The sequence below is a fragment of the Mus caroli genome, unplaced genomic scaffold, assembly GCF_978045245.1.
Source record: "Mus caroli unplaced genomic scaffold, Mus_caroli_1 scaffold_2, whole genome shotgun sequence".
NCBI lineage: Eukaryota > Metazoa > Chordata > Mammalia > Rodentia > Muridae > Mus > Mus caroli.
This window is the reverse complement of record NW_028227257.1, coordinates 44140889-44168815: the sequence shown is the minus strand read 5'-3', so window position 1 is coordinate 44168815 and position 27927 is coordinate 44140889. Positions and strand designations below refer to the sequence as shown.

The following is a 27927-nucleotide window of genomic DNA, read 5'->3' as shown; positions in this document are numbered from 1 at the left end:
AGCATTGACAATCCAAAAATTGTGTATTCTGAGAAACACAATTTATTTTTGTGATTCCAAATGAAGAGATAAAAATCAAGTCAAGCCTTCGGAATAGCATCCACCATTCTTTCTGTTGAAGGCTGCATGCTTTTCCTGAAGTGCAGTGACATGCTCAGGTAGGAGCTGGGGGGCTGGTGTAAAGGTTAAGACTGCTGAGTTCAGTCCTCATCACTCCTGTCAGGTGACTCCCAGCTGCCTTTAAGTCTAGTTCCAGGGGAATTAGACACTCTTTTCTGGCCTCCAAGGGCACCTGCATACATAGATACACACATAAATAAAGATGAAAATAAGCCCATTAAAAATACTAGGTAACCTTTAACTCCAGCATTTGAGAGGCAGAGGCAGGAAGATCTCCAAGTCTGAGGCCAGCTTGGTCTATGCAGGGAGTTCCAGGACAGCTAGAGCTACACAGAGAAACCCTGTTTCAAAATCAAACAAACAAAACTAACAAAAACAAAATCCTAGGTACCAGGGAATTTAGGAAGAATATTGTCCTGTTGTTTCTGTTTTTGAAAGGTAATGTTTTCTCTCCCTTTAATGACAGTTAGTAGTAAGATAAAGTTCAGAAGTGATATTATTACTAGAATTTAGTAGCTCTGCTAACTAGGGATGCAGTGAGGTGCTTAGAGCAATGAGCACCAGGAATCAGAGAGCCACCGGCAATGATAACACCTCAGATGATACTGGTATGTTCAGTTATTCTTTGCTATGCTTGATTTTCCTTCTGTGAAATAGTTTTGTTTCATGGCCACTAGGTAGATGACCCAGGTAGACCAGTTGGATGTGAGTTTTAACTTGGCTTCACTATGTTGTACAATAATGTTCAGTGATCAGTGATAATTTGTCCTTTCTTTCCTGTCCCTCTGAGTTGGCTGATTATACTGGATATCATTTTTAGAACTGATTTTTGTGAAGTTAAAGGGATCAAGGACACCACTAGATATCTCTTTTTGCTTTTTAAATTTATAGATAGCTGGGAGCTAGAGAAAAGAATGATGTGATTATTAATTTTAAAATATTTTTGTGTTTGAAATGAGTGGAAAAAGAAGGAGAGGAGGCAGAGATATGATTGTGCCTGTACCTTTAAAAAGTTTTATTTAACATACCACAATAAATATATATCCTTACGCTTTCTTACGATTCTCAGTAATGATAATAATGAACACCAAGTTAGATATACTATTTAGAACGGCTAGGGCTAAGCATGCTATGTGCATGTATCCAAGAGAACTGGAAAGACTGGTATTCACTCTAGACACGCAGCTCATTTGTGCACACGGGCTCTGCAGTGTTAATCCTAACAGTAGTGCATCTGGTTGAAGTGTAGTATCAAGGAAGTTAAGCCCTGTGAATCAATTCTCTGTTTAAGAAGCCTGAAAGACATATTGTCCCGAGGGGAAGAAGTGGAAGTTCTCTTACTTAACGCAGCTCTAAAAACAGCTGTTGGTTTCCAGTATCTGTCTGATGAACAGGCCTTTGTACTGGTGTGCTGCCAGGGACCAGCCTGATTTCAACCATTTGCCAATTTCTGTGGTGGAACTATCCCCACCACAGCCAATTTTATGTTACTCAGTTACCGGTTTGATATCCTCAAACCTGGAGCTGGGAGGGTTGTGGAAAATTATCATTTGTAGGCTCTGCAGGATGCTTAGCAGCAACTAGGGGAGGGGAAGTTGATACCCAGAGGGGAGGAAGTGAAAGGAGGGGGGGGGAAGAGGAGGGAGGGGACTGCTACAGAAATGTAAAGTAAGTAAGTAAGTAAATAAATAAATAAATAAATAAATAAATAAAACAATGAAAAGAAAAAAGAAAGCTCAGAAAATCCTATCCTGTATTAAAGTCATTTTTATACGGTATAGAGATATTTGTTTTATTCCAAGGTTCTCGTGTATAATGAGTGATAAATGGACATCATCTTGATTCCTGAAAAAAACAAAAACAAAAACAAAAACAAAAGCAAGCAAACAAATAAAAACCCCCAAACCAAGAAACTTGAGGTAGGCATAACGAAAACAATAAGGAAGGTAGGAGTAGGCATGGCCACAGGACTGCACTTCCAGGACCCCAGAGGTTGAAGGGCATCCCTAGCTACTTTGTGAGTTTGAGACTAGCCTGTGTAGGAAACAAGGAAATGAACGTGAGGTGAGTGGAAGGCTTTTGTGGAGAGCTGTTGTGTGAAGGTGTCTTGTTTTTGTCTGAAACTGTGAAAATGAACGTAAGTGTGGCAAAATTCTTAAATAGAAGTGGTTTAAATCCTGGTATTAAACCTCAGAGGGATAGCTGCCAAATTAAGTGGAATGCAGAGAAATCAGAATCATCTTTAATCCCAGTACGGATAAGACCAAGGAGGCGGATCTCTGAGTTTGAGGCCTTCCTAGGGTACAGAGTGAGTTCCTAGGACAGCCAGTGCTAAATAGTTGGACCCTGTCTGGGGGGTGAAAAATCACTGTCTGAAAGTCCCTACAGTAGAGCGTTTGCATGGTAAAGGGCAAGGCACAGTCCTTGGGTGTACGGCAGAGCTGGAGGGCTGCTTCGCACTTCTTCCATAGGCACTTGTCTATTTCTTCTTTTCCTGTAATTTGTTTATGCTGTATTTTTTAGTTTTCAGAACTTTTTTTGTGGTAGCAAGTCATTATTAATGTGATAGCAGTATGAAATTCATCATTTGTAGAATTTATTAGTTTTAGAGAGTATTTATTGATGCCAAGATATGCGATTAAGATAGCACTCCCACGCTTCCCTCTTCTCCAATCTCTTGGTTATGTTCCTCATTTTTCATATTGGCAAGAAGGGTAATGCTTTTATTATGCTCAGAATACCATAGGCTATAGGCTTTCAGTTCATAATTGAATATATTATGTTGCAAACATCAGAGCAAAAGAACATACAAACAAGGAACACAAGAAAATACAGCAACAGAGTGCAGAGCCACATGGCTACTGGGAACCACAACAGAGGGGGTAACTCACTAGATGGGAACCCATGAGCCGGCCATCTAAACAGGGAGAAGGGCAGATGCCACCCAGACTGGCAGCAGGCCAGAGGGAGGAAATTCTTGTCACCTTCTGTAGCTCGAACATTCTAAATGAACTCATGTTACTTTCACAAGGAGTTTTTAACACTGTCTTGGCCTATATCCAGTTAATGGCACCCAGCTTGTCTTAATAATAAAAAGTAGGTGTGGGTGTGGCCTTCTCTTTTGCAGCTAGGTGCCCCCAGTAAACAGGCTGAGCGCATATCTCAGTATGCTAGAGTACTGCAGGGCATGCCTTACACACATCTCAAGCTTTTGGCTTTGTGGTTTTTTTCTTGTTTCTCATGTGCCTTCCTGAGGAAAGTGATTTCAGTTCTACTTTCCAGATTAAAAACACGAAGATTTTTGGAAAATTAGGCCATTGTCATTGGCTTGACATCCTATAGCTTCCCTAATCATTTCTTGGTAATGTTATATTTAAATTATATGTATGAATATATATAATTTTATAAGCTTTATTATTAAAACCCCTTGCAGGTAAATGAAAACATACACCAATATTAACTAGACCCAAAGTCCATGAAACTCAGAGAGCTTCTGTCCGTGTAGAAGAGGCATTCAGAGTAGAAGCTTTGACACCTCACATTAAATTTACACTTTTAATATTGAACAAACTTGATGCATTTATTTATCATTAAAAAACTACATGGCAGACTTAGCACTAGGACAACAATTAGCTTTTGATCCTTGTTCCTAACCTTGCATGTCCTCTTCCTTAACAGTCAGCATTTCTTGGTCTTTCCTTTCTTATTTTAAAAATCAAATATTATTTTCAACATGTGATAGTCTTTCTAATAGAATATTTTATTTGTGATGCTGTTTATTCACTAGAAGCTATATTTGGGAATTAAAGATGTAATATTTGTTTAAAAAAAAGACAGGCTCTTAAGTTAATTTTAAAATGAAACGTATTATTTAAAACTTTGAAAATAAAAACCAGCTCATACCATAATTAACAAGACCTAAAGGTCCACCCATATCACTGAACCCCTGTATCATTTGGATAGCCATCCTAGATGTGTGGCGCTTCACACGAGATTCCTCCTGTTTGGTAGTGGATTTGTGTGCAAAAGTACATTTCGATAATTAAGTTTATAATATGTGTTCCTAATAGAAAATTAGAAGAGGAAGTTTTCAATTTTACTTATTTTTTAATATTTATTTATTTAATTTGATGTGTGATTGTTTTGCCTGTGAGTGTATATATACACACACACACACACACACACACACACACACACACACATATATATATATATATGTTTGCCCTGTGTTTGCCTAGTACTCCAGGAGGCCAGAAGAGGACCCAGGATAGCCTGGAGTTGGAGTTAGAGGTGGTTGTGACCTGCCATGTGGGCATTAGGAACTAACTGAGCCGGGGTCCTCTATAAATGCAACATGATCTCTTAACTGCTGAGTCATTTCTCCAGCCCCTATATTTAATTATTTTAAAATGAAAAAAAGGATGGTGCTGGGGCTTGAACCCAGGAATTTGTGTGTCTACTAAGCATATGTACTACTGTGGAACTTCAGTTCTGTTTTTAAGGAAGGTTACTGGGGAGAACCTCCTGGGTGGAGCCTTGTATTCTGCAATGGGTGACTACATTGCCACCCATGTTCTGGAAGGTCTGCCCACATTCCTGTCTTCTTTCAATTAGAATGGTAGCTGTGTAGGGATTGCTGGGGTTGTGTGAGGACTACAGGAATCTGGGGCTTGGGACACATGAAGTGCTTGCAGTGGGAATCAGGTTTGACAGTTGGCCTCTCGGATGTGCACCAGTCTGGTTGAAATGTGCACATATGGATGCAAGGTCTATGATACTGTGTTTGGATGGTGGTTTTAAAGATTGCTTCTGACTTGGTTTCAGCATATGTGGTGCCCACTCCAGAGCGTCCATTAGCTCACTGTCAGTCTCTTGACATTTAGCCTTCAGTGTTTGAGGAAAACAGGTTATCATAACTCGGCCTCATGCCCACTGTGGCAGCTGCAGTGTCAAAGGAGATATAGAAATTCTTGTGAATGGATTCTATGTTATCTTTCAGATTTGCCATTCTAAAGTAGTTAGTGGCCATGGTGGTTACTAACTAACTGGTATCGATTTGACAGGACCTAGAATCATATAGGAGACAAACCTCTGGCTATGCTGTGAGGGATTGTCTTGATTAGATTGAATGAGATGGAAGAGCCACCCTTAGGCGGGTGGCATCATGCCCTAAGCTTGGGTCTTGAAGGCAGAGAGAGGAGGAAGCTTACTGACAATCACCATCCATTGCTCTGTTCTCTCTGATGGTGGACTCAGTGTGATCAGCTACCTCAGACTTCCAGCACCATGACGTTTCTCTGTGAGCAAAAATATCTACTTAAGCTCCTTTTGTCAGGTAATCTGACAGATTACTGAGATATTAGTCATCCAACATCTGTACAGCAGGCTTTCTTTTCATATGCCAGCATTTGAGGTGAAAATGCAAAAAATACTTAGGCTCGGAAGAACGTAGAAATTGACCATACTGCTTTATCAGAGCTATTACTGCAAGTTGGGACAGAAGAGGGACCCAGTTCCATGACTTTTTAAAGATATTTTCTCAGTGTCATCATGGTGAACTAAAAGTTAGCAAGTGGAATGTAGAGTTATAAGCGTTTCCCAAATTGGTATTGTAAATAGAGTTCTCCTTGGATATTCTCAAATGAAGAGGCCCGTGATTAAATAAGTCTGGGAAACAAAGCATGAGACATCCCATCTAATCGATTCATTGGCAATATGTAGTTATCACACACTAGAAATCTCGCAATGTAAAAACCCATTTATAATCATATAGGCTAGTTGTTGTAAAATTTGACCTGAAATATTGTTATGCATTCTGTATTATTTGGTACAGTTTGGAAATGCTGACATGTTTATTATAAAGTTAGCACTTACAGATGGGCACATCTGGGGACTGGTAAAAGTATATGCATTAGCTTGTTTATTTGACATAGAGTTGTATTCCGCGTGACAGAAAGTTAATTCTAGAGCTCCTTTTAGACAGGAGTTCACATTGACTTATCTTTATACCTGCACTGCCAGACACTTAGGACTTACAAGTTCTATGTAAGACACCCTCAAGGTACTATAGAGGAGGAACATGGGCAGAAGATTGGCAGGCAGATCAGAGAGAGATTCTGAACAGGCTTTCCCATTTCCCCATGTCCTTCACTGCAGACTCTTTTTCCTTTAGGGGCTAGATCTTAAGGTTTTATTCTTTTGTTTGTTTGCTCTTTTAAAAGAATGCAGGTGCAGTTTTTACATTTCCTCTTGGAATGGACACTAGTTTCTATCTAAGAAGCACTTCTGGTCCTGTTCTTGGCTGCTCTCTCAATCCAAGGCAGCGTTCCTCCAGCCTGTTAAAAGCATTTGCTCTATTTGCTGTTCTGCTTAGAATAGTTGAAAGAGTCCCTCTCAGCCGCTGTCTGTCTATTTTGTTCTGGCCAAGGGCAGTGTTTGCCCTGCCTCTCAGTCTGAGGGGTGGGACTCTTCTTGTTTCCTGTTGCCATTACTGCCTGTGTGGGCTTGCACATCCAAGACTCCTGCTTCTTCCTCCTGTTCTGGAAGGAGAGCGCCTGTCTAGAACTGACTGCCCTGGGTACAGCACCTGCCTCGGACATGCTCACAGAAGCCCATTTATGACTGGGTAAAGCTTACTCCTCTTTAGGTAAGAAAGGGTATTGAAAAGTGGTTTTGTGGGTATGGGAAGGTCGGATGCAAGCAGCTCTGATAAGTTAGTCTGTGCTCTTCTCAAGAGCAGGTGCAAGTAGATGCAGTTTCTTAAAACTGTGTGAACCACCCAAACCAGAGAGTATATGATTATGAATTATTTTCTCTTTTCTAATAATATGACACATTTTAACAAAGTCTATTAGACATTATCATTTTGTACTGTTTCTGACAATAATCTGATACAGATTTATTTTATTATTTCTTATTGTAAAATTTTCTCAACTTTAACGGTAACTTCTGTAGCTTTTCCATAAGGCACATATGGATACCCTTTGATTGACTGTTTGATTGATTGATTGTTGACTCTTCTGTTTATTATTGAACACTGTGTATGCAGCCCTGGAGGCATATGGGAAATAGATGCACTTTTTGCCGAACTTTGTTATGAGTATAAAACCACTCTGAGAAATAAGATCTAATTTTAACAACCGAGAGCTCTCTTCATAATGTTTCCCTTGACTATGTCAGTGTAATACAAGAAAGCCCAGGTGGCGTGAGGTCATATCATACAGGAATGACCACAAAAAGCAGATTTATTTTTGTCTCTTGTACATAATTAATGAAGGCATGATGCAGGCAATTATTTGTTTTATTTCAGTTGCCCACATTTTTGGTTCAATTATCTTAAGAGACATGTTTTTGAAAATTTTTTTTTCTTGAGTAAGAATGAAAATATACTTTGTAGCAACTTGAAAATATATTTATTCATCGTCATGGAGACTTGATTATTTTATAAAATGTTTTAAGTGAAATTCATACATATTCATGAATGTAGGAGTAATGTTGAAGTATGATAGTTAAAGATCATATAGACTAATTAGCACCAGATGGTGTAAGAAAAGTACTTCATGGTTTTCATCCTTTGTGTCATTAGTTAGGAATATCTTACAGTCCTGGAAAGAATGTAAGTTATGAAAGGTAAATCCTTTAGTTTTGTCTGAACCATGACTAACCTTAGGTACTTGAGCAAAAAAGATCTTATTGTATATTTCTCGAAAACAACATGTGACCTAATAAGCTTGTTTATGATTGTTTTACTGATTTATAAGTGGATAGAGCATAACATTGTGAGAGAGTTTTAAGGTTTCGGGAAGAACTTTTACAACTGCGTATTAAAGCTGGATAGGACACTGGCCTGAGAACTCCAGAGACAGTTTCCTGTTGGAGAGATATTGTGTACAATTATACAGTAAAGAGCAGTTATATGCAAGGGACCAGCGTTCTGCAGATAACAGAGTGTTGCTAGGCTCGCCACAGTGTATGAGATTTAGATTTTCAAGATGGGGTCAGGGAGGGTTTATTTTTAACAGCCTTCTCCAGTGGCTCGGAGGCCAGGACAGATGCAGCAGTTGCCAGGGAAGTCTGTGCAGGAGATAGGTGGGCAAGGCTTAATGATAATTACCTGTCTTTACCACCCTGTCCGAAGATAAAGCTGCCGTGGGAAGGACTGTTATAGAGACTATCTGCAGATCTGGAGTTAATTCACTCTACTGCTTCTCACAGGCATCACAGGTGAGAGTGAGGCGTAGGGGATGCTGATGCCAGCTCAGGGACCCCACTGCCCATGAGTTGAAATAATTGCAGAAAGTGTTCCTCTTAATTTCATGGACTCTACCTACTCCGCACCAGGACTTTGTAGCGGCTATGCACTGGTGATTGTGACTCTGAAATGGAGGTGAGGTAATAACTGCTGTCATCGCTGGCCCCTTGTGAGCAGTGTAGCCAGGGGGCTGTGACTCATAGCAGCCTTTCTCAACACTTGCCAGTTTGGGTGACCTCACTCAAGGCTCAGATCAACTCTGCCTTTGGCTGTTGCCATGGCCACCACCAGGTGCTCACCCACTACCTCTGTGTCGCCCTCGTGCTGTGTCCCACTCACCAGTAGCTCTTTAATGTGCTGTTTGATTTGTGTTCAACACCTGACTCTTCTGCATCATCTCTCGACAGCCTGGCTTGTAGGTGCCCCACTTCAGCTCTCTGAATTGGAATATAGAGACTTTACCTGTGGCAAGCTGCTTTTTCCCCTCAGACACAACATATGACTTGTAATTGGTAAATTTGAGGCAGTTGATTTTTGTTAAAATCACAACAAAGCAAAACATAAAAACCTCTGCAAGCTGAGACTTGCAATGTTTGTTTGTGCTTTGAGCTTTCAACCTTAAATGCTCTCCCTAGATAGCAGTGAACTCTTGAAGGAAAAGAAGTGGCAGTTGGGGGTTGGGGTGACCTTCAGGCTCCTCAATAATTCCGTCTTGTATTTCTCCCCTCAGCATTGTTTATGAAAATTTCAGAGTGCAGTGATTTGGAAGCCAGTGACTCTATTGATTCTTAGACCATGCAAACCAATTGTTGAGTTAATATAAATACAGGTGGGGAGAGCTGGTGGCAATCATGGTCTCTTCAGCCATCCTTGCTGCTGTTAGTTGGTGTGTCTGGAGAGAGGAAAATCACCCAGGTCCCTGCCTCTGTTCTGTGAAGTTTCTGGTAGGTTCAGTCACTTCTTGGTAGAGTCTACAATCTAAGTCAGCTCTCAGACAGACACTTCCTACAAGTAGAAAGCTCTTACCCAGTGGCATGTTACATTTGTGTGCAGAAATGTCGGCCAAGTGCAAGTTCACAGGTCTCTTTAGACATTGAGAGCTGTGTAAATCCTGGACTATCCAGAAAAGAACTCATTAGAAATGTCAGCTGCCCACAGTTTTGTTAGCTACAGTGTAGTCGAAAGGGGACAGCTAAAGGGAAGGCTTTGTTGGTACCATAAAGTTACTCAGGGACTTCAACGTGTTCAAACTCCATTCTGTAAAAGGATCTCAAGGCCTGAGTTGTTTTGTGTGTCTGTGTGTGTGTGTGTGGTGGCGGGGAGGGGGTGTCGGCATTGCTTCTTTTTGTGAATATCTTTAGGACCCTGGAGGAAGAGGAAGATGAGCCTCACCTTTGATAAAGCCTCACAGCTTTGCCACCAGCCGCTTACCATGTTCTGCTTTGTTGGAGAAGGCAGAGGCAACAACAGTGGCTTGATTAAGCTCCTTTCAATGAGAAAAATCCACTGCATACTGAGCCCCAGTTCTCAGACTTTTCCTCAGGGTGCTATGTAGGCTTTTGCAGTGATTTTCAAAGGTGCTTTATCTCCTAAGAAGTTTATTATTTTACTTAAGAATGCAAAGAAATATCTCACCAGTTTCTAGAAGTAAATGCTTCCTTATGTATCTAAACTGACCCCATATTCAACCTTGACTCATTACATTTTTTTCTTTAGACCCAGAGCCTGGCAACCTTTTTCTTTTTAAGAGCGTTGTATAGTTAGCTGCCTGTATGGCAGAAAGATCCATATGTGTCCGTCTTCCGCGTCCTTCATTCGGTGTTACTTTTCCCTGAGAGCAGTTTTCCTCAGTACTTGCTGAAGCTAGTTCTGACAAAAATAACTGAGAACGCACATTTCCTGACAAATCAATTTAGGTGATAAATCTGTGCTTCCCACTGTGTTTACAGCAGTATGTGACACTTACCATTACTTAAATATTTAATGATGTTCTCAGAGGCTGCAGCTCCCTCCATCTGTATATTCATGTCTTATGTCACATGAAGTAGAGAAGTATGGGTAATGGGCACCACCTCCCTTCTTTTTTGAATTTTAAGCCCCAATTGGTATTGAAGGAAATACCAATTAATCTTCTCTTGAATCTTGCTGTGTGTTTGAGTGGGCTATAAATCTGATGGAACAAAGACCCACAATTTATGTAAGGTTTATTATCTTCAGCCTCAACAGAAAATTCAAGATTCAACTCGTACACTGATTCTCTGTTACAAGTAGAGCATCTCCTTGTCTTCCTGTGTATATCCAGTCTGTCTGAAGAGTTTCCCAAGGTCCTAACCATCTTGAAGTTTTCCTAATTGCTATAACTCAAAATCGCTTTGCTCTCTTTAGGATATCCTGTGATAGCATCTATGTCTTTTGCTCTCTTTAGGATATCCTGTGATAGCATATATGTCTTTTGCTCCCTCTAGGATATCTTGTGTTAGTGTAAATGCCTTTTGGCATCATTCTTCAGTGCAGGGAGTAACTGTTAGTTATTCTCTAATTTTTGTCTACATTAACTCTGAGTTAGATATTATATACACCAACTCTGTCCCTTCTCAATGATATTTGTAGACTCCTGTAAGGACCCTGTCTTAACTTCTTTGTTGGTTTGTTCCTCTCTTTTCCTTGTGTAGTGTGTTGGAGAACCACCTTTTAGTACCAACTGTTGGCCAGTTGTATCAATATAGAGAAAAGCCACTGGTCTGTGTAAATGAGATAAGCCCAGTTTCTTCTACCATCTTGCCTTAAGGATAGAATGAACAGAAGGATTATATCAAAGTGGTTTTTTTTTCTCTTTATTTTTTTTAAACTTATTTCCATGTGTCTGGCCATGTTTCAGTAATAGCCTTAACATTTAGCACTTTAATAATCCCTTCCAGCTGCAGGAACACAGTGATTTTTCTAAAATAAATTCCAGAATGTTTTATAGAGCTGACTGGCTACATTGGTGATTTAGAGTGTAAGAAAAATCTGACACTTAGATTCAGCTTCCCCACAACTTGGGACAGGTGATGGAGGACATTTGCTTGTAGAACATCCAGCTCAGAAATACAAGCACTGTATCCACAGCTGAGCACTTGGCTCCAGCCAGGTATTTTAGGAGAGGAAAACGGAGTCAGGGAAAGCCATCATACTGATTTATCTGTCCTTTGTTCCTTAGTTGGTATGAATCATACGAGGGGCTAACCCAGTAAAGGAAACAGCTCACAGCAGTTAGTTTAGGGCGTGCTTCCTTGGGTCTGCCCTGTGACTAGTTTCCAGTTTTACACAAACAGATGTAACTCATCGTCTAGTTAATTAGACAATCCAGCAAACCACAGACAGATGTTCTCCTGGGGTACAATGCGCTTTAGTTCAACCCATCATCTGTAAAACTCCGGAATCAGTTTGCTATTGATGCAGTAAGACATTGTCCTAAACGGGATGGTTAGTGTTGTGAGCTTGAGAGAGAAGCTCCTGAGAGGTTATCACGATTACCCCCAATTGTGAATTTCTGTGAGAAGCCTCATATTAATATGGGTGAGAGTATTTCCTCGGCAGGAAAGCGTGTAGACTGTATAGAATGGAGAAAACCAGCCAAGCACTAGAAACCTTGCATCCATTGGTCCCTCTGCTTGCTGATTGTGGATGTGATGTCACCATCTGCTTTACGCTCCTCCCACCTTGACGCCCCCACCACAGGGGAGTAAAGTTCCTTGAGCTGTGCCCTAAAGTGAACTCCCCTTCCTTCAGTTGCTTTTGTCCAAGTGTTTCATGAAAGGATCTGGGAAAGAAGCTACCGCAATACCTTACCATTTGGGAGTTTGGGAATCTAAAATAGGCATGGGTGACTGCGTCTTCTCTGGGGGTTCATAAGGAGAAGCAGCTCCCTGGCTGCTGCAGGAACTCAAGCCTTCATCACCCTGCCTTCACTTCCATTGCCACACCCACTTTGAGCCCCCACCTTCTCTTTGATTTGTGGTCTTTATTCAGGACCCTTGTGATCACACTGGGCCACTTTGAAAAGGTAGGGTTACTTCCATATCTTAAAAGTCTTAATTTAACCATATGTGAAAAGTCCCCTTTTGCTTTAAGACAACACAATGTTCATAAGTCTTAGGAATCAGGAGGTGCGTGTTGAAAGCAGGTTGGGGCAGAGAGCTGTTTGTTATTCTCTGGTTATTAGAGAGGACCGAGAAAATGAGCTGAACACTAGAAACCGTGCATCCACTGGTCCCTCTGCCTCCTGATTGCGGATGTGATGGTGACCAGTTGCTTCAAGCTCCTGCCGCCTTGAGGTCCCCACCACAATGGAGTAACTGTTCCTTGAACTGTGCGCCTCCATGCTCTCTAATTATCATCTGTGGAGAGACATCCAACCCACTGGAGTTGGTTTTTCATCCAGGAGATGAGAATTATATTAAATGTGATTCTTTTCCTCACATTGTTCCAACTCTGGCTGGGCAGAGGCACTGGGGAGAGGGGTCCTAAAAGCTCTGCTTTCCAAAGCTCTTCAGGAGGTGAAGCAGAGTTAGGCTTCAGAAATCCTGGGGGTATATTGATTGGCACAGGAGCTTGGTTGGGGGTTGGAGCTGGGGGTGGGAAGTAGATGGGAGTGGGGATGAAGGTTGTGGCTGTGTGTTTGTGTGTGTGGGGGGGTGAAGGGTAGGTGGACACAGACGTCCACCTCATCCAGGTCTCATTCTCTTGGTCACTGGATGCACTAACTTATCTCTCACAGCCTCCTGTCACTTCCAGTAAACTCTGCTTTCCAAATACTTTCAGTCTCAACAGACCATGCTCTCAAAGCTTCTTAATTTCAGTAAGCTGCCCAAGGGCTTACTGTTTTGCGGAGAAACAGTAACGTGACTTTGCATCTGTGTAAAGTAGCCTTGCTTAGCTGAATAGTTTCCTCACAGAGCTTTGAAAGCTCAGTTTAAGACCAAAGTACATACAGATATCATTCTGAATAACCTACCATTTCAAGCCCATCTCAAGTAGGCAATGCCACATTCATTAGATTTCAGCAGTGTGAGGGTTGATGGGTCAACACCCTGAAACTTATAAATCAGGTTCTGCATGAGAGATTATCTTCCTTTCCCCTGCCTGATCATTCACACTGAATTTCATAAATACCATGGAAGCCTGCATTCATATCATATCAGATCGTTCTTAACATTGTCTCCAAATCTCGTGAAAAATTTCACTGGACCACATGAAAGTATTAGCATGATGGAATGATAATTTACATGGAATAATATGCATCTATTTTCACTGTACTTTTTCCATTTATAAATCTCAGTGCCTGTGTTCACCAGTGGCACCATTGCCACAGCAATAATATTAAGCATTTCTTCTACTCCCAAGCCCTGGCTTGAGCTCTCTTGTTGTACAATACTCCAAATCTATAGCTAGCCAACCATCAATTTGCTGATGTTACTATAGATTTCATTTTGCTTTTGCTAAATAGATAGAATCTTGTATTCTTTTTGTCTGGCTTTCTGCTTTAGACATTATTGGTTTGTTTTTTTTTCAATTCCTATGCTTTTGGTAGTTTGTTTGTTTGTTTGTTTGTTTTAAATAAAATTACTGAGTAGTAGTCACATGCATCTACCAGTTTGTTTGCGTGTATAGACACTTTCAATCTTAGGCTGTTGAGGGCAAAGTCCTCATGAGCATCTCTGTACTTCTTTCTACATGACTCTGTTTTTATTTCCCTTGTTTAAATATCAAGATGGGAATGACTGGGTCTTGGATTCAGTTGCATGAAGCCTACCAAGTTGGGCTTCAAGGCAGTTGGATTGGTTTTCATTTCCTCTTCCATTCTCTGAGTATTTCCACTGGGACATTTTTACATATTATGAGTTTAGACAATATACAATAGATTTGTTTATGCTTTCAATGCATATATTTATGCTATATGCATGTATAAGGATACACAGAAAGGGATGGATGTGGGCATTGTTTATTATATTATGTAAAGAGGAATCCGTTGTGCTGTTTTGCACATCATATAAAATTCCAATCTATGAACATATTCATAAATATCTTAATTAATTACAAATGACATTCGAGTTTCCCCTTAATATTCATCTACGTTAGTCTCTTACTAGCCATTACTGATAACCTAGTAGTAAACTTCTAAGGAAAATAATGGAAATTGTAACATGCAGAATTTGTTATTAAAATAATTTTCTCCCTGATAATGAAAATAGGACCGTGATGCATTTTGAAAAAGCCTGTAAGCCCCGGTTCCACAGCATGCAAAGTTTAAGACCCTCTGAGATTCGTAGAGAGGGCGTGGGTGGCAGATGAGGGCCACTGAGGGATTAGTTACTGTTCTCCTTGCTAGGATTACACGCCTGACCCGAGGCACCTTAGGGCAGGACGTGTTTATTTTGGCTCACAGTGGAGAGGATGCAGCTCTCCATGTCAGGGAGGAAGGGTATAGTGCCTGGTTACATTGCATCCACGGTCAAGAAGGAGAGAAAGGACAGCAGATGGGGCCTGGCTAAAAAACCTTTCAGTACATACCAGTGACCTTCTTCGTCCTCGTGGATCCTACCTCAAGCCAAACCACAGCTGGGGAACAAGTGTTCACACTCCCCACCCCAAGACTATGGGTGACATTTCACATTCAAACTGAAATACCAAGGGAAAGCAGTCATATGATGATACGGTTCAAAGAGCATTGCCAGAAACCCAGGGACTAAATAAGGAAGCCAATTAGAATGGATCTAGTGGGTATATGACCCCCATGGAGACTTCCATATATACCATTGTGACAGTGAGATGAAGAGGAAACATTTCAGGGAGATGGGAAAGCAGCATGCTGTAGAAGAGAGTGACTAATCCTGCCTCTGGGGTGTGAATGGAAAACTGGGGAAAGGTTTAGGGGGAAAATGGTAGGGAACAGGAAAGCTGAGTAACACAGTCTAAATCCAACCACATGAAATGCTGTCTCTGCTCAGCAGTGTCCCTGGACCCTGGCAATGAAACATATGGCTAGGTGATTGGTTTTACAGCCTTTATCTTAAAGGTGTGATGACTGCTTCAGACATCGCTGCTGACTGGTGTCATATGGCAAGCAGAGTCTCTGCGACCAGCCTGAGCTGGGGTCACAGTGTTGGTATAAATTTCAATGACTCATCTCTTGGGTCTAAAATAGCAGCAGTCTGAGGGGCAGAGTGTATTCAAGGGAGGAAGTCTTTTTGACACATGTGCCCGCTGAAAGCAAACTTAGAACCAGTATGTATAATTGAGTGTCTCAAGCTGGTGTGGGGAAGGGGGCACCAATGGATATGAGAGGGAAGTGGGAGGTGAGCTAGCTTTACAGCATGGAAGGCATTGTGAGACAAGAGGAGAAATTTCGATTTTATTTTACAGGCTTTCAAAATGGCTTTAGGCATACCCTTGGGCACAGTCAAATAAATATACTGTAAGAGGAACAGAGAAGGGCTGAGACTGTTCATGGCTCTACTCTCCTGTTCTTTTACTTCTGTATGTAATTAAGTTGCCTGAAGGTCCACTTGCCCTTTTCCTGTTTGAGACCTGAAAGGTATCCCTCTCATCTTTACAAAATTGTCCATCCAATTAGGACCAACATTGTGCTATCTTGTCAAAACATTTTATGTCCCAAATGAAAGGATAGTGTGCTCTTGAAAATGTTGAAGACACATTTGACTTGAGATTGCCACCTATGAGCATGAAACCCAAGGCTCAGAGTATCATTGTATGATATTTCATCACTAACTAGAGGTGGGAGTAACTAGGATGGATTCTGGTTTGGTCACCAGAGAGATTATGGGACCATTTAATGAGGTGAGTATCAGGGGTATGAAGAGGTAATCTCCCAAAGGCACTCTGTCCTGATTCCTAGAATTTGCATTATGTCATTCTAAAAAAGAAAGGACTTTTCAGGAACACGTAACCTTCTTAATGTGGCAACTCTTTAATACAGTTCATGTTATGGTGACCCAAACTACAACATTATTTTCATTACTATTTCATAACTTTAAATTTTCTACTATTAGGAATCACAACGCGAATGTCTGCATTTTTCGATGGTCTTAGGTAACCCCTGTGAAAGGATCATTCGGTCCCTTAAAGCAGTGACGACCCACAGATTAAGAACCACCGGCTTAAGGTCAAAGATGTGGAGATGGTGCTGCTCTGAATAGTGTGAGTTATGTGTCCCTTATGAGTTTAAACATAAATATCCTTAGCTTATTATTTCAAGAGAGACAGAGAGAGGGATTGTCAGAGGAAAAAAAATAAAAAACTCATCACTGCTGCTTTGGAGAGAAAGAACGCAGGGCAGTGAGCTAAGGGGCGAGAGAAGGCTCTAGAAACGGAGTGACAAGGAGACAGATGACCTTTAAATCCCAGAGAAAGGAAGGAAGCTCTCTTTGGCACCTTGTGTGTGGTTTTTGTTAGAGCAGCCCTAGCAAACTAATTCAGCAGGTTTGTACAGCTTCCTTTTTCCTTCTAAAGTACCAGGGGTCAAACTTGGGCCGTGTTTATTGCTGGACACAAGCCTGATGACCATCTCAGGTGTGTCCAGATATTTCAATGAGGGAAGGGAAGTGTTAGGTGGGATTCCTGATACTGTTAGATGAACCAAGGGTTAGCAGTCTGCTTGAGGGCAGTCTCCTTAAGTAAATGCCCACTTTAGTGGATAACAGAAAACTGCTCCGAAGAAACATTTCATATATATATATGGTTCCTTTCAGCATGAAACTTCTTAGATAAAATGAAACCAACTTAACAGTCAACTTCCCGGTTCATACAGTTCTCTCAGGAGAGTTGGGAAAATGAAGACAGTCATATTCAAGAGTCATTAGTAAACAAAGACATGTGTTACTCACTGTGAAGTACAGGTGTGTTGTGCTTCAGCTGCTTTGTTTGAGAATCCAACATCTTAAATATGAGACAGAAATGAGCATATGCCTTGGAATCTCCATGCTGAAATGTTCCATCTGCATTAATAAAAGTGATATAGAAGGTTCTGGACAGAGCCATGATTCTCAAAACAATCATATAACCTAAATATCCATCATCATAAAAACCTCTGTCTTATTTTCATAGTGGTTGATCACATAAACTGATGTTCACTGTTGTCAAAGGCATTTTTTTACGTGAGCACTAGTAACTTGCTCAGAGATTTAAATCTCACAAGCAGAATTAGCCTCATGATGAAGAAAGGTTTCCATTGGAATACTGTGATATTCTTTGAATTTGGAACACGAGGAATCTTCTAAGAAGTAGCTACAGGTGATTACTGTCCACAGAATAAATGCCCACAGAAGTCAGTTCTTTAGGGTGACCTCTTGCCTAGAGCACCAAGCAAAACTCCTCTTTTGCATGGGGGAAATGTGTGCTTTTTCAATATGGTTGCTTTCTCTAGTACAAATGTGGGCACCGTAGAGCCTCTGAAGAGGAGACTACATTTAGTGTTGCCACATGGACTGTGTGGATTGGTTCAGTGCTGTCGGCTCATCCTGTGGTGGCAGATCACATTGATGTTCCTTCTCCCTTCCAAGGACTTGAGGTACGAATTTGGCAGGAAAAACTGTCTACAGCTGTCCTAAGAATTATCCCATTAAAAGAGAGTTTGGAATGTGATTCTGTGTGGATCATCTGCTGCTAAAATCTTGTTCCAACACCATCAAGTCCTTGGGCAATAATTGAACAAATATCCTTGAACTTGTCATGGAGATACCTACTTGCCAAACACCGTGGTGAGACTTGTGGGGATCACAAGTCGACTGTGACACTTTAGCCACATGGCCCATATGTTACATCCAATTCTGTTGTGTGAGCACTCCTTTGAAAATTATGACCTTGACTATGCTTTGGATAGTTGACCAAGGTGAGGCCTCCAGAGTTGACTAAACAGTTGCCTCTTGTAGAGGGCCTCCAGTGATCCAGGAGCAAATAGCATCCTGGATCACTGCACTAGTCATTTTAAGACATTGGTGCTTATCTGAGTCATCCCTGCAGTCAGACTGTAGATGCCATGACCTGTCTGACGTGAGAAACTCAGGTGTCAAACATCATTTTTTTTTTTGCCATCTTGATCACTATTCGGTGTGTATCATAGAGTAGTTCTTGAAGATGTTGCTAATTCAAATGATTTCCCTCTTACCCCCTGCCATGCCTTCGGATCTTTCCCCCTGCCCCACTTAGGACTATGGTAATAAAATCCTGTGGAGTGTATGTGTAAAGGACCCGTGCTTGTCTTCACGGCTCTAGAGGTCAGGGTTCTACAGGTCAGGTGTTGGATTTGGGTCCTCTTCCTGGTTTGCAGAGTTGTCTTCTTGTTGACTCGACACATAGCAACAGAGTTAGAATGAGGAAGGATGGAGGTGGCGTGGGGTGGGGTGGGGGAAGACTTGCTCATTTTCCTTTTCTTTTTAATAGGGGCATTAGCTCTGCAGTGACACTTATGTTCTCATGACTCCCAAAAGTCCTACTGCCAAGTTCAAATTCAGAACTTGGGCTTCACCCTAAGATTTTGGGATGCCACAGTCCATCTTACTGTCACTAGAGCAGGATAAAAGAAATCACTTTCCTGTATTATCTTGGACTAATACTTACACGTTGTCCTAAGGACTCATTCATCTTTTTCCTTTTGATAAAATTGAACAAGTCAATGTTAGGTGGGTTTGAGAAATGTAGGGCTTGGGATGACTTCCTGAAATAATTTTGGATACAGAAAGACAGAATTGGGTTGTAGAATCTAACAGAATAGTACTGGGAATGGCAATAGGGCTAATCTTGATGTATATATATGTATGGTGTATGTGTGTGTGTGTGTGTGTGTGTGTGTGTGTGTACTCTTTCCACACATTATCTCATTCATGGCATGGCCCGTGGGAATGTCCAAAGTTTAAGTTTTGTATAAATGAATTCATCATTAGCTGGGGCAGTTTTACAGATGTAATATTATGTTTTTGAAAAATGGGGGTTTAAAAAGCCAAGCGCATTTGGGCTCCATTCTTCCAGCTAGATGACAGCTTTTGCTTTAACCACTTAAAGTGTGTAAGGGATTAAGAGTTCTTTTCCGTCCTCGGGAGACCAATCACTTGCATTTAGCACTCTTATAATTGAAATAAGTCTTTGAAGTTGGTTTGCTGGAGTCTACCCAGCATGCCTGGCTGAAGTGCCTAAGCAGATGTATTTTTCATTTTTGTCTGAAAGTGAAGCCTGGTAAAAATTTGCCTAATCTTTTTTTTTCTTTTTCTTTTTGGTTTTTCGAGACAGGGTTTCCCTGTATAGCCCTGGCTGTCCTGGAACTCACTTTGTAGACCAGGCTGGCCTCGAACTCAGAAATCTGCCTGCCTCAGCCTCCCGAGTGCTGGGATTACAGGCGTGCCCCAACATGCCCTGCAAAAATTTGCCTAATCATCTACCATGCTAACCACTTCCGAGTGCCTGGGCATGCATGAATTATTACTGAGATCTTACTTGTATTTATTCATTGCAGAACTGGTCACTAGGATGTCTTCTCCATTGATCAGAATCTTGTGACAAAGGGAAAAGTAACATTTCTCTCTGTGATCATATGTAAAATAGAAGAAAGATATGTTAGAATTTTTAAATGTATTTTCATTGTATGAACTAATAGATTTCATTATATTTTCATACATTAAAATTCAAGTATTTTAGTGATAGGCACTTCTCTGTTACCCTCTCTTCCCTCCTCCGAGTGGCCCCTTCTTCGGCCCAAATAGTCCAACTTCTCTCATCTTAGGTGTATATTTAAAAGTATAGACTCCACATATATCAGAAAACCCAAGATTTGTCTTCTTGAATCTGGCTTATTTTAACGCCATGATTTCCAGTTCCATCCATTTTCTTGCAAATGAAATTATTTCATATTCTACAGTTAAATAAGACTTTGTTGTGTTAGATCTTAAGTTGTTAAAATTTGTAAAAGTTAATCTTGGGAGCAAAATGGAAGACTGTTAAGTGAGAGATGTCTGGGTAGAAAGCCAGTCCACCTGACTGTAGCTTTTCACATCTCCTGTGTGCATGCGCATTTAGAACGTGATGATGAGTAGGATTATGTGTTTTCCTAAATGATTTTTTTAATATCGTTTGTAGATGTTTAAAAGTTTTTACAGGAAAATAGAATTAGTAAACATGGGATCTTACTTATTTGCCCATGTGTGTCAATAAGAATATTGTCTTCCTCCCAGACTGGATAGATTACAAGTCCATTTCGACACACTATGGGAATCTTTCTTAAGCCTTCTGAAATTGTCATTTTTCCTAGATCACAATGATTAACTATTAATAATTTTGTAGCTATTCATTTGTGTATGTGTATTCATTGTGTGTGTGTGTACACCTTCAGTCTTACTGGAAGCTAGTGGGTTTTCTCTAACAAAAGTTATTAAATTAGGGCTGATGAGATAGCTTAGTGAGTAAAGTTTTTGACAGACAAGCATGAGAACCTAAGTTCTGGTGTCTGGTAACTATGTACAAAGCCAGGTACGTTCGTGTGCATCTGTAATCCCAGTGCTGTAGAGGTAGAAACAGGAGGATTCCAGGGCTCACTGGCCAGCAAGGCTAGGTGACCCACCAAGGTGGTTCATCTTGATTTGATGAACCATTGGAGACAGTTCATTGACAGACTGTCTCAGACAATAAAATGGATAGCATAGGGACACATGCCTATGCACACGCATATAGCACATATGCACACTCAGCTATTAAATATATTAATTAAAAGTCCAAACCAAAGCTGTAGTATATGACTGTAAGGCAAATGGTCTGCCTCCATACAAACTGCCTTCCGTTTTCTATGATTTCTGCAAGTTTGGATCTTTGTTTTCTGAATTTCCTTATGAAGTCAATATTACTTAAAAATATGTAAAGCCACTAGAATGCATCAGAACATGGGAAGTGTTAAAGCAACCATGCAACTGAGATTGAAATGCACCCTGTCCTATGTGCTGTCATGGTGAAAGCAGTCATACTGCTGCTATTGCTGTGCCTGCATAGATGGCAGAGGGATCCACCTTGTATCTCCTGTCATTTTATTCGGAGTTGGACTTTCTATTTCATTGGAGTTGGTTGTTTCCTTTAGTTCAGTTTAACTCAAGGTGGTTTTCCTTCATCTATAGAAGCATTTTCCTTACTCTTCTAGAGGCATGGCTGGCATGGTGGACAGCAGGTCATGATGCCTCTGACGGTGCTATATTTCAGAGGTCACCGTGGGTTCTTTAGTCCTATGAATGGTTAAATTGATAACAGTACCATCACCATAGGTTCCATATTGTGTTTTAAAATTTAAATTCAGTAAAAAAGAAACCATCTGAAGTTCATAATCTACTATTTTACCTCAGCTCAGAAATGTATAGAACTATGACAATTCAGAACAAAAGTTGACTGAAATAAAGCATTACCACTGATCTGTGTGTGCCAGATAATTTTATGTATGTCTGTTGTTTTATTCTTAACTGAAGTTTTATTCCTCAGTGCTGCTGAGAATCATCCTTAACTCCTGCCTTTCTCTCACACCATGTGTGCTGTGTTATTAATTCTGTCCAGTGTAACCACAGCATGTATGCTGTGTTATTAATTCTGTCCAGTTTAACCACACCATGTATCCTGTGTCTACTTTGCTTTCAAATGTACCCATCTTCTCCTACCACTATTTTGGTCTGAGTGGGGTTCTCTGCCCTCCTTCATCTGGATTTTGATCTGTATCTTCTTCTACCACCTGGCTGCCTGTTCCCCATTTGGCACCCAGAACTACCTGCTCATTATAATCCAGACCCTGTGCATCCCACCCCAGTGATCTCTCCTTGTACTTTCAGTTTGTCACAAGTTTGAAGTCACGCTTGCTTAGCATATGTGAGACGAGACTCTATCCCTAGCACCATGCAGACACGCAGGGGCTAAATACTCTGCCTGGGCCTCCCATATCCCACTCATTTCATTGCTGCCCCGACCTCATCTTAGATTCTCTCTGCTTATTTCCTCTCAAAATGACACCCTTTCTGTTTCTGGACGACACTGCAACGCTCTCACCTCAGGGCTAATGTCTTCACCTCAAAGTCTTTGCTTAATTGTATACTTCTCCTTATAACTATCCTGCCCTGTCCTCTATTTAAAAATTTCTCTTTATATAACATCAGTTTTCAATTTACTAATTACTTCTTGTTTCCTGTAATGGTGTCTTCTCCCACGTTAAAGTATAAGGATGGTAGTGGGACAGTATTTTGGTTGTTGATCTTTTTTTTTTTTTTTACTTATGGGTATGTTCCATGCTCTCCAGAGGAGCCCAGGGTACAATAGGAACCCTGCAAATGTCTGTTGAATAAATGCTGCACAGTGGATGGACCGATGGAGCTCTATTGTCCATTGACCTCAAGTACCTATTGTTAAAAGATTAGATTTAACACATCTTAAAGCCCTTTGATAATATTTTATATTCAGACCTCACAATTTACGAGATAAGGTTAAAAGTAAAGTTTAAAAAAAAAAAAAACCAACCTATTTGTCATTTTGTCATAACCTGTTCTGGTTGTTTTGTTCTGTAAATGACAGATTAGCCTCTGCCCACCTATTCCAGAAATCTCCATCTGAGTTTTCGACATTTATAATTGGGGTGAGGCTCTTTTGCAGGAAAGGGCCACTCTAACATTTATAGAAAAAATATTCATGGACCTCTGATTCTACTTCTCTGGAACCAACTGATAAAACTGGTAAAAATGTTGGGCATTGTAATTGTATGGAAAGTTTTGAATAGTACCGGAGGTCACAGCATCCACTGAGCTCATACTGTGGCTTCCCTCACTGACCATTTTTGTGGACGTGGGAAGCTCCAGCAGTTTTTTCTCTGCCAGATGAACCACTCTCTTCCTCCCCTTTCCTACAGATAGGCAAGTTTTTGCAAGGCAAGCCCCACTTCGGCCTTGTCTGTTCTCCAGCTGCTTAGGACAATGCAGTTGTCTTGTGTTTTTCTTCTTAGTCTGCGTACTTGGATCATCTTTTCGCTGTGCTGCCTACCAAGGTAAGGTAGGATGACCCGGAGAAATAACTGGATCCTTGCTGTCTTCTGAACTTTGGATTCCAGCCTTCCTGTCTGTCCTTCTAGGTCAAGCTGTAACCAGTTGAAGCAGGCATGTAAAAGCCTGTGCTCTGGCCTCAGCAACCCATTTGTTTACTTCTTGCCATTCCTCCACTATGACCCTTGTTACAGTCAAATCTGAAAACTTACCACTCCCAAACACAGCCGTGTTGCCTCTGTCATCTCTCTTTAGTAACATTGGGCTTCCACATCAGGATTTCCTGCTCCCATGTTTCCTGCTGAAGATTTCTATTGCTCGGTTTGTATTTCTCCTTTAATATTGCAAGCCATGTGTCTTGCTTCTGTTTTTTTTTTCCTTCCCGTGCTTTTGATTATATCAACAACACAACTATTTAAATTTGATGTCAGACTATAAACCCTCAGAGGGCAATGGCAGCATCTTTTCATTGTTTTATCTGACTCCTGTTTAAGCCATTGCTATTAGTTCCATAAATATTTCTTAGATCCACAGAATGTTACTTAATAGAGGAAATCTGGAGCAACAACAAAAATAAAAATAAGAAAGCAAAAAAAAAAAAAAAAAAACCAAAACAAAAGGTTGGACAACGCAGTTTGTGGTGTGGTTTTGACTTTTAAATATTTCCCTATTTAGCTTTCAAAAGTTTGAGTTTTCCATCACTGTAGAGTGAGTTTAGTTTGGAATAGGGTGCTTACTGTATACAGACAAGCTTCCAGAAACTTCACCCTTCGCATGCATGGATTTGACTGAAAGAGCTTTCAAAGGATGGAAGGCCAGGTTCCTCTGTAATACCCTTTCATATTTTTTAGGATATCATTAAGGGGTCCTTTTAGGAATTATTCTAGTAGTCTCTGGGTTTGATACCAAATTAATTCTGAATACAAGCCTGATAAGAAATCTAAAGACAGGCTCTCTCACATGAAACCTGGTAGCTTTCTCTCAAACACAGCTCGTGTATCTCAAAGACAGCACTAATACATTTATTCATGCATTTCACTAAATATTTCTAGAACACAAGAGTCCCACCTGTACTAGTTACCTTCCTACTGAGGTGATAAAATACCACGACTAGAAACTCAGGAGAAAAGGGTTTGTTTCTGCTTACAGCTAGTAGTTTATTATCCAGGGAATTCAGGACAGAAACTCAAGGTAGGAGCTGATGCAGAGGCCATGGAGGAGTGTTGCTTACTGGCTCATCCGCAAGCCTCGCTCAGCCATCTTTCTTATAACATCGAGGGCCTGGGGTGGGGGCACTGCTCCCAGACCCTGACTCCTAGTACTATTCCTTTGAACACTAAGCCTCAACTCTAGTGTTGAAAGGAACATTGGAACCTTGTCACACACCTGCCCCTCTGTACCACCTCAAGCTGTGACAAACAACAGTGTCTCTACATATTACCAGATGTCTGCTGAAGTGCAAAATCTCACGAACCATTGATTTAGGTCAAAGTAATGACTTTGATACTTGGAGGAGCTAGTTCATTTTCACAAGAGTTCTCTGGCTGCTATGCTGATAATAAGTTGAAAGTGAAGGAGGGTAGAGGTGGGGACTCAGATCCTCAGCCTAGCTGGAAGGTGAAAGAGACCAGCAATAGACTCCAGATGGGTTGCAGGGTGGTCAGTTTGGATATTTAGAATAATGATCCATTCTGAGTTTCTAGTAGATTGGATACCAGGCATAGTTGAAAATAGCTACTAGGTAGAAATCTAGCTACAGCTGGTCTAAGAAGGAAAGATGCAGGTTTGGTGTTGAGGAGACAATACATTTAGTCTGAACATGTTGCATGGGGATCTTTGACTATTCTGTTTTTTCCCTCTTTGATGCTAGTAGGCCACCGATGCTCATGGAGGCTGGGTACCTGCCCCAAGACATGCAGCCTGTAGAGAGCAAAACCAAGCCTTTAAGCTTCTAGAAGCCTACAGAGGCAAGGATATTACAGTATTTTCCATCCCGTAGAAGCTAATTTGGTGTATGAAATGCAATTCTGATAAATACATTTCAAATAAAGAAAGTAATTTCATTTGCATTTCATAGCTGAAAGTATGTGTGAACCTTAAGAAGGAGTTTGGGCAGTAGAACAAATCACCTGAGATAGCACTTAAGGTGTGTGTGTGTGTGTGTGTGTGTGTGTGTGTGCCTCCAAAATTTGTATCTGAACTGACTGTGTGACATATTAAGAGGTGTTGGTAAGTTTTGAGGGTGGAGCTCTCACAAATGGGATTCATCAGCTTCTAAAAGGGCTTAAGAAAGCATGCCTTGCTTTGGTGCTTCTAGCACGTGAGGACACACTGTTCAAGACCTCATTTGGAAGTTGAGGTTGGGCCCTTAACCAAAAATCTGTGGGCCCTTTGATCTTAGGCTTAGTCTCCAGCACTGTAAGAAATACATTCCTGCAGTGTGTAAATTACCAGGCTGTAGAATCTCATTCCAGCATCGTGGAGAGATAATGCACAATCAGCAGACAGGGTTTGTGGCTCAGTCAGCCCAGTTCAGCTCTCATTTACTGGGTCTCAGACTGACCCTGTTCTCCTGTAGGCAGACCACTCGTCTGTCAGGTCAGAGCTTTGTGGCACCTTGTGTTTGAGAACACATCTCAGGGTGCTCCATGGGATCTTCAACTCACAATTTTGGAATCCTCTCCCTGATTCTCATTGCATGAATTAATTAAGCACCATATCAGGTGGTGCTAAATCACTTTCCTGTGGTGGTCAGATCTGTGTGTAGCTTCCTAAAACATTAATATCCTTGGAATTTGGGGTAACACTGGCAGGCAGTTTTTCCCTCTTGCACTTTTAGGTCAAACTCTTCTAAGTTTTAGTTATCCCTTACTAGACCCCTGAGCCATTACCACGAATATGTTTTCTTGAAATAGATCCTGAGTCTTTTGATATCCTCTCCCATCTAAAAGTACACTCTCTGTGTCTTTGAGTTATGTAATTGTGTGCTTAAACTGTGGTGACTCAATAATATAACTGCAGCCGTAGTGTCAGCAGAGTGAGCCATTGAAGAGCCAGCAGGGAGCTGGGCAACATAGATGATTCCATGGACCTTTGTAAAGGTGATAGGAGCCAGGAGGCTGGAAATAGCTGTATGCCGGCCTCTTCTCACTTATGTTGTGCCCAGTCATAACCTTATGATGTCATAACCTACCCTAAGAGAACACTTCTATCTCTGTTCTCTAAAAATAATCGATGCCAACAAAGATGTCTTTGGAGGCCTTCAATAGTTTATCCTTGATGGTTTCTTCCAGTGCCAACTTCATGTGTGTGTAACCCCTGCAATTGCACAAGATCTGAAACAGAGAAGGGCCCTGCAGTTCATACTCCACTCTTTCTTTCTTTCTTTCTTTTTTTTTTTAAAGACAGGGTTTCTCTGTATAGCCCTAGCTGTCCTGGAACTCACTTGGTAGACCAGGCTGGCCTCGAACTCAGAAATCCACCTGCCTTTGTCTCCCAAGTGCTGGGATTAAAGGCGTGTGCCACCACTGCCCGGCTCATACTCCACTCTTACTATCTTGAAATTATTAATGATACAAGTACCTGTACTAATAGTATTATTAGTGAAATTGGACCCCAAAAAGAGCTGGTTCTAATTGTAAAAGCTAGCTAGCCTTAGCCCAGATTTCAGAGTTTCTGTGAGAAGCCAAGGGAAGTACTAGTATTTTGCATCCTGAGGGCATATAATAACTACTTGTAATGATATGCTAAGTTTAAGTTTAGATCAACTTTTGACCTAAAAAAAGAAAGATATTTACAAATGGAAGGTTCACTCTGGATATCAGAAAAAGAGGTATTAATGGCCATTGTTCTTTTAAAGGAGGCTGAGTGGATCACAGACCTCTTCCCACATCTTTTCTCTAGCTGGCAACAAGAGTTACCAGATGGCCCATAAAATAAGCCTTTGGGTAAGGCACAGTATGCTTTTTCAGCAGTGTTATCCAGATAAAAATTAATTTTCTTCCTTTATTCTTGCAGTGAATATTTATTGACTACTTACTATTACCTGCATGGTCATGGAAGGAATGGCATGACATAGTTCCTGCCCCTGAAACAGAGCCCACAAGATGTAGGCTTCCACAAGTGTCAACGGTTGCTGAATGTGAGGCTTGTAATATATATGCTAAATATATTACTAAATGTTCCTCTTTCAGGAAATATTTTCCCTGCCAAGGTTATTGGGCAATGTTCTCCCTGCCAATATTAATGACTCCATGATAATTAGAAGCAGTAAGTCTGGGAGATGAGGGTGTTTCTAATGTCTCAGCAAAATGATAAATGCTGAGGCCTTCAGGATAGCCCTTACAGCTGTGGGAAAGGACTCTGAAAACCTGAGTTCAAAATATATAATTTCTCAACTATGGAAAATATAAGGTTGCAATATTAATTGAAAGATACTAAGGAAGGAGATAAAAAGATTAAAGGAGTGGTGATTTTAGGGAGAAATCCCACCTGGCTAAGTTTATTGTTTGTGCT

At 40.9% G+C, this 27927-nt stretch overlaps 1 protein-coding gene across 11 annotated transcripts in view; it reads left to right on the top strand.

Moving 5' to 3' along the window:
* Window positions 1-27927, top strand: part of Plcb4 (phospholipase C beta 4) — a 360685-nt gene that overhangs the window by 100303 nt on the left and 232455 nt on the right. Inside the window, exon 1 of one of the 11 annotated variants that reach the window (XM_085833849.1) lies at window positions 6254-6766. The exons of the other annotated variants lie outside the window; for them this stretch is intronic. The gene's annotated coding sequence lies outside the window, so the exon portion shown is untranslated. Of the gene's footprint in view, window positions 1-6253; window positions 6767-27927 lie in introns of those variants that run through there. 11 annotated transcript variants of the gene reach the window in all.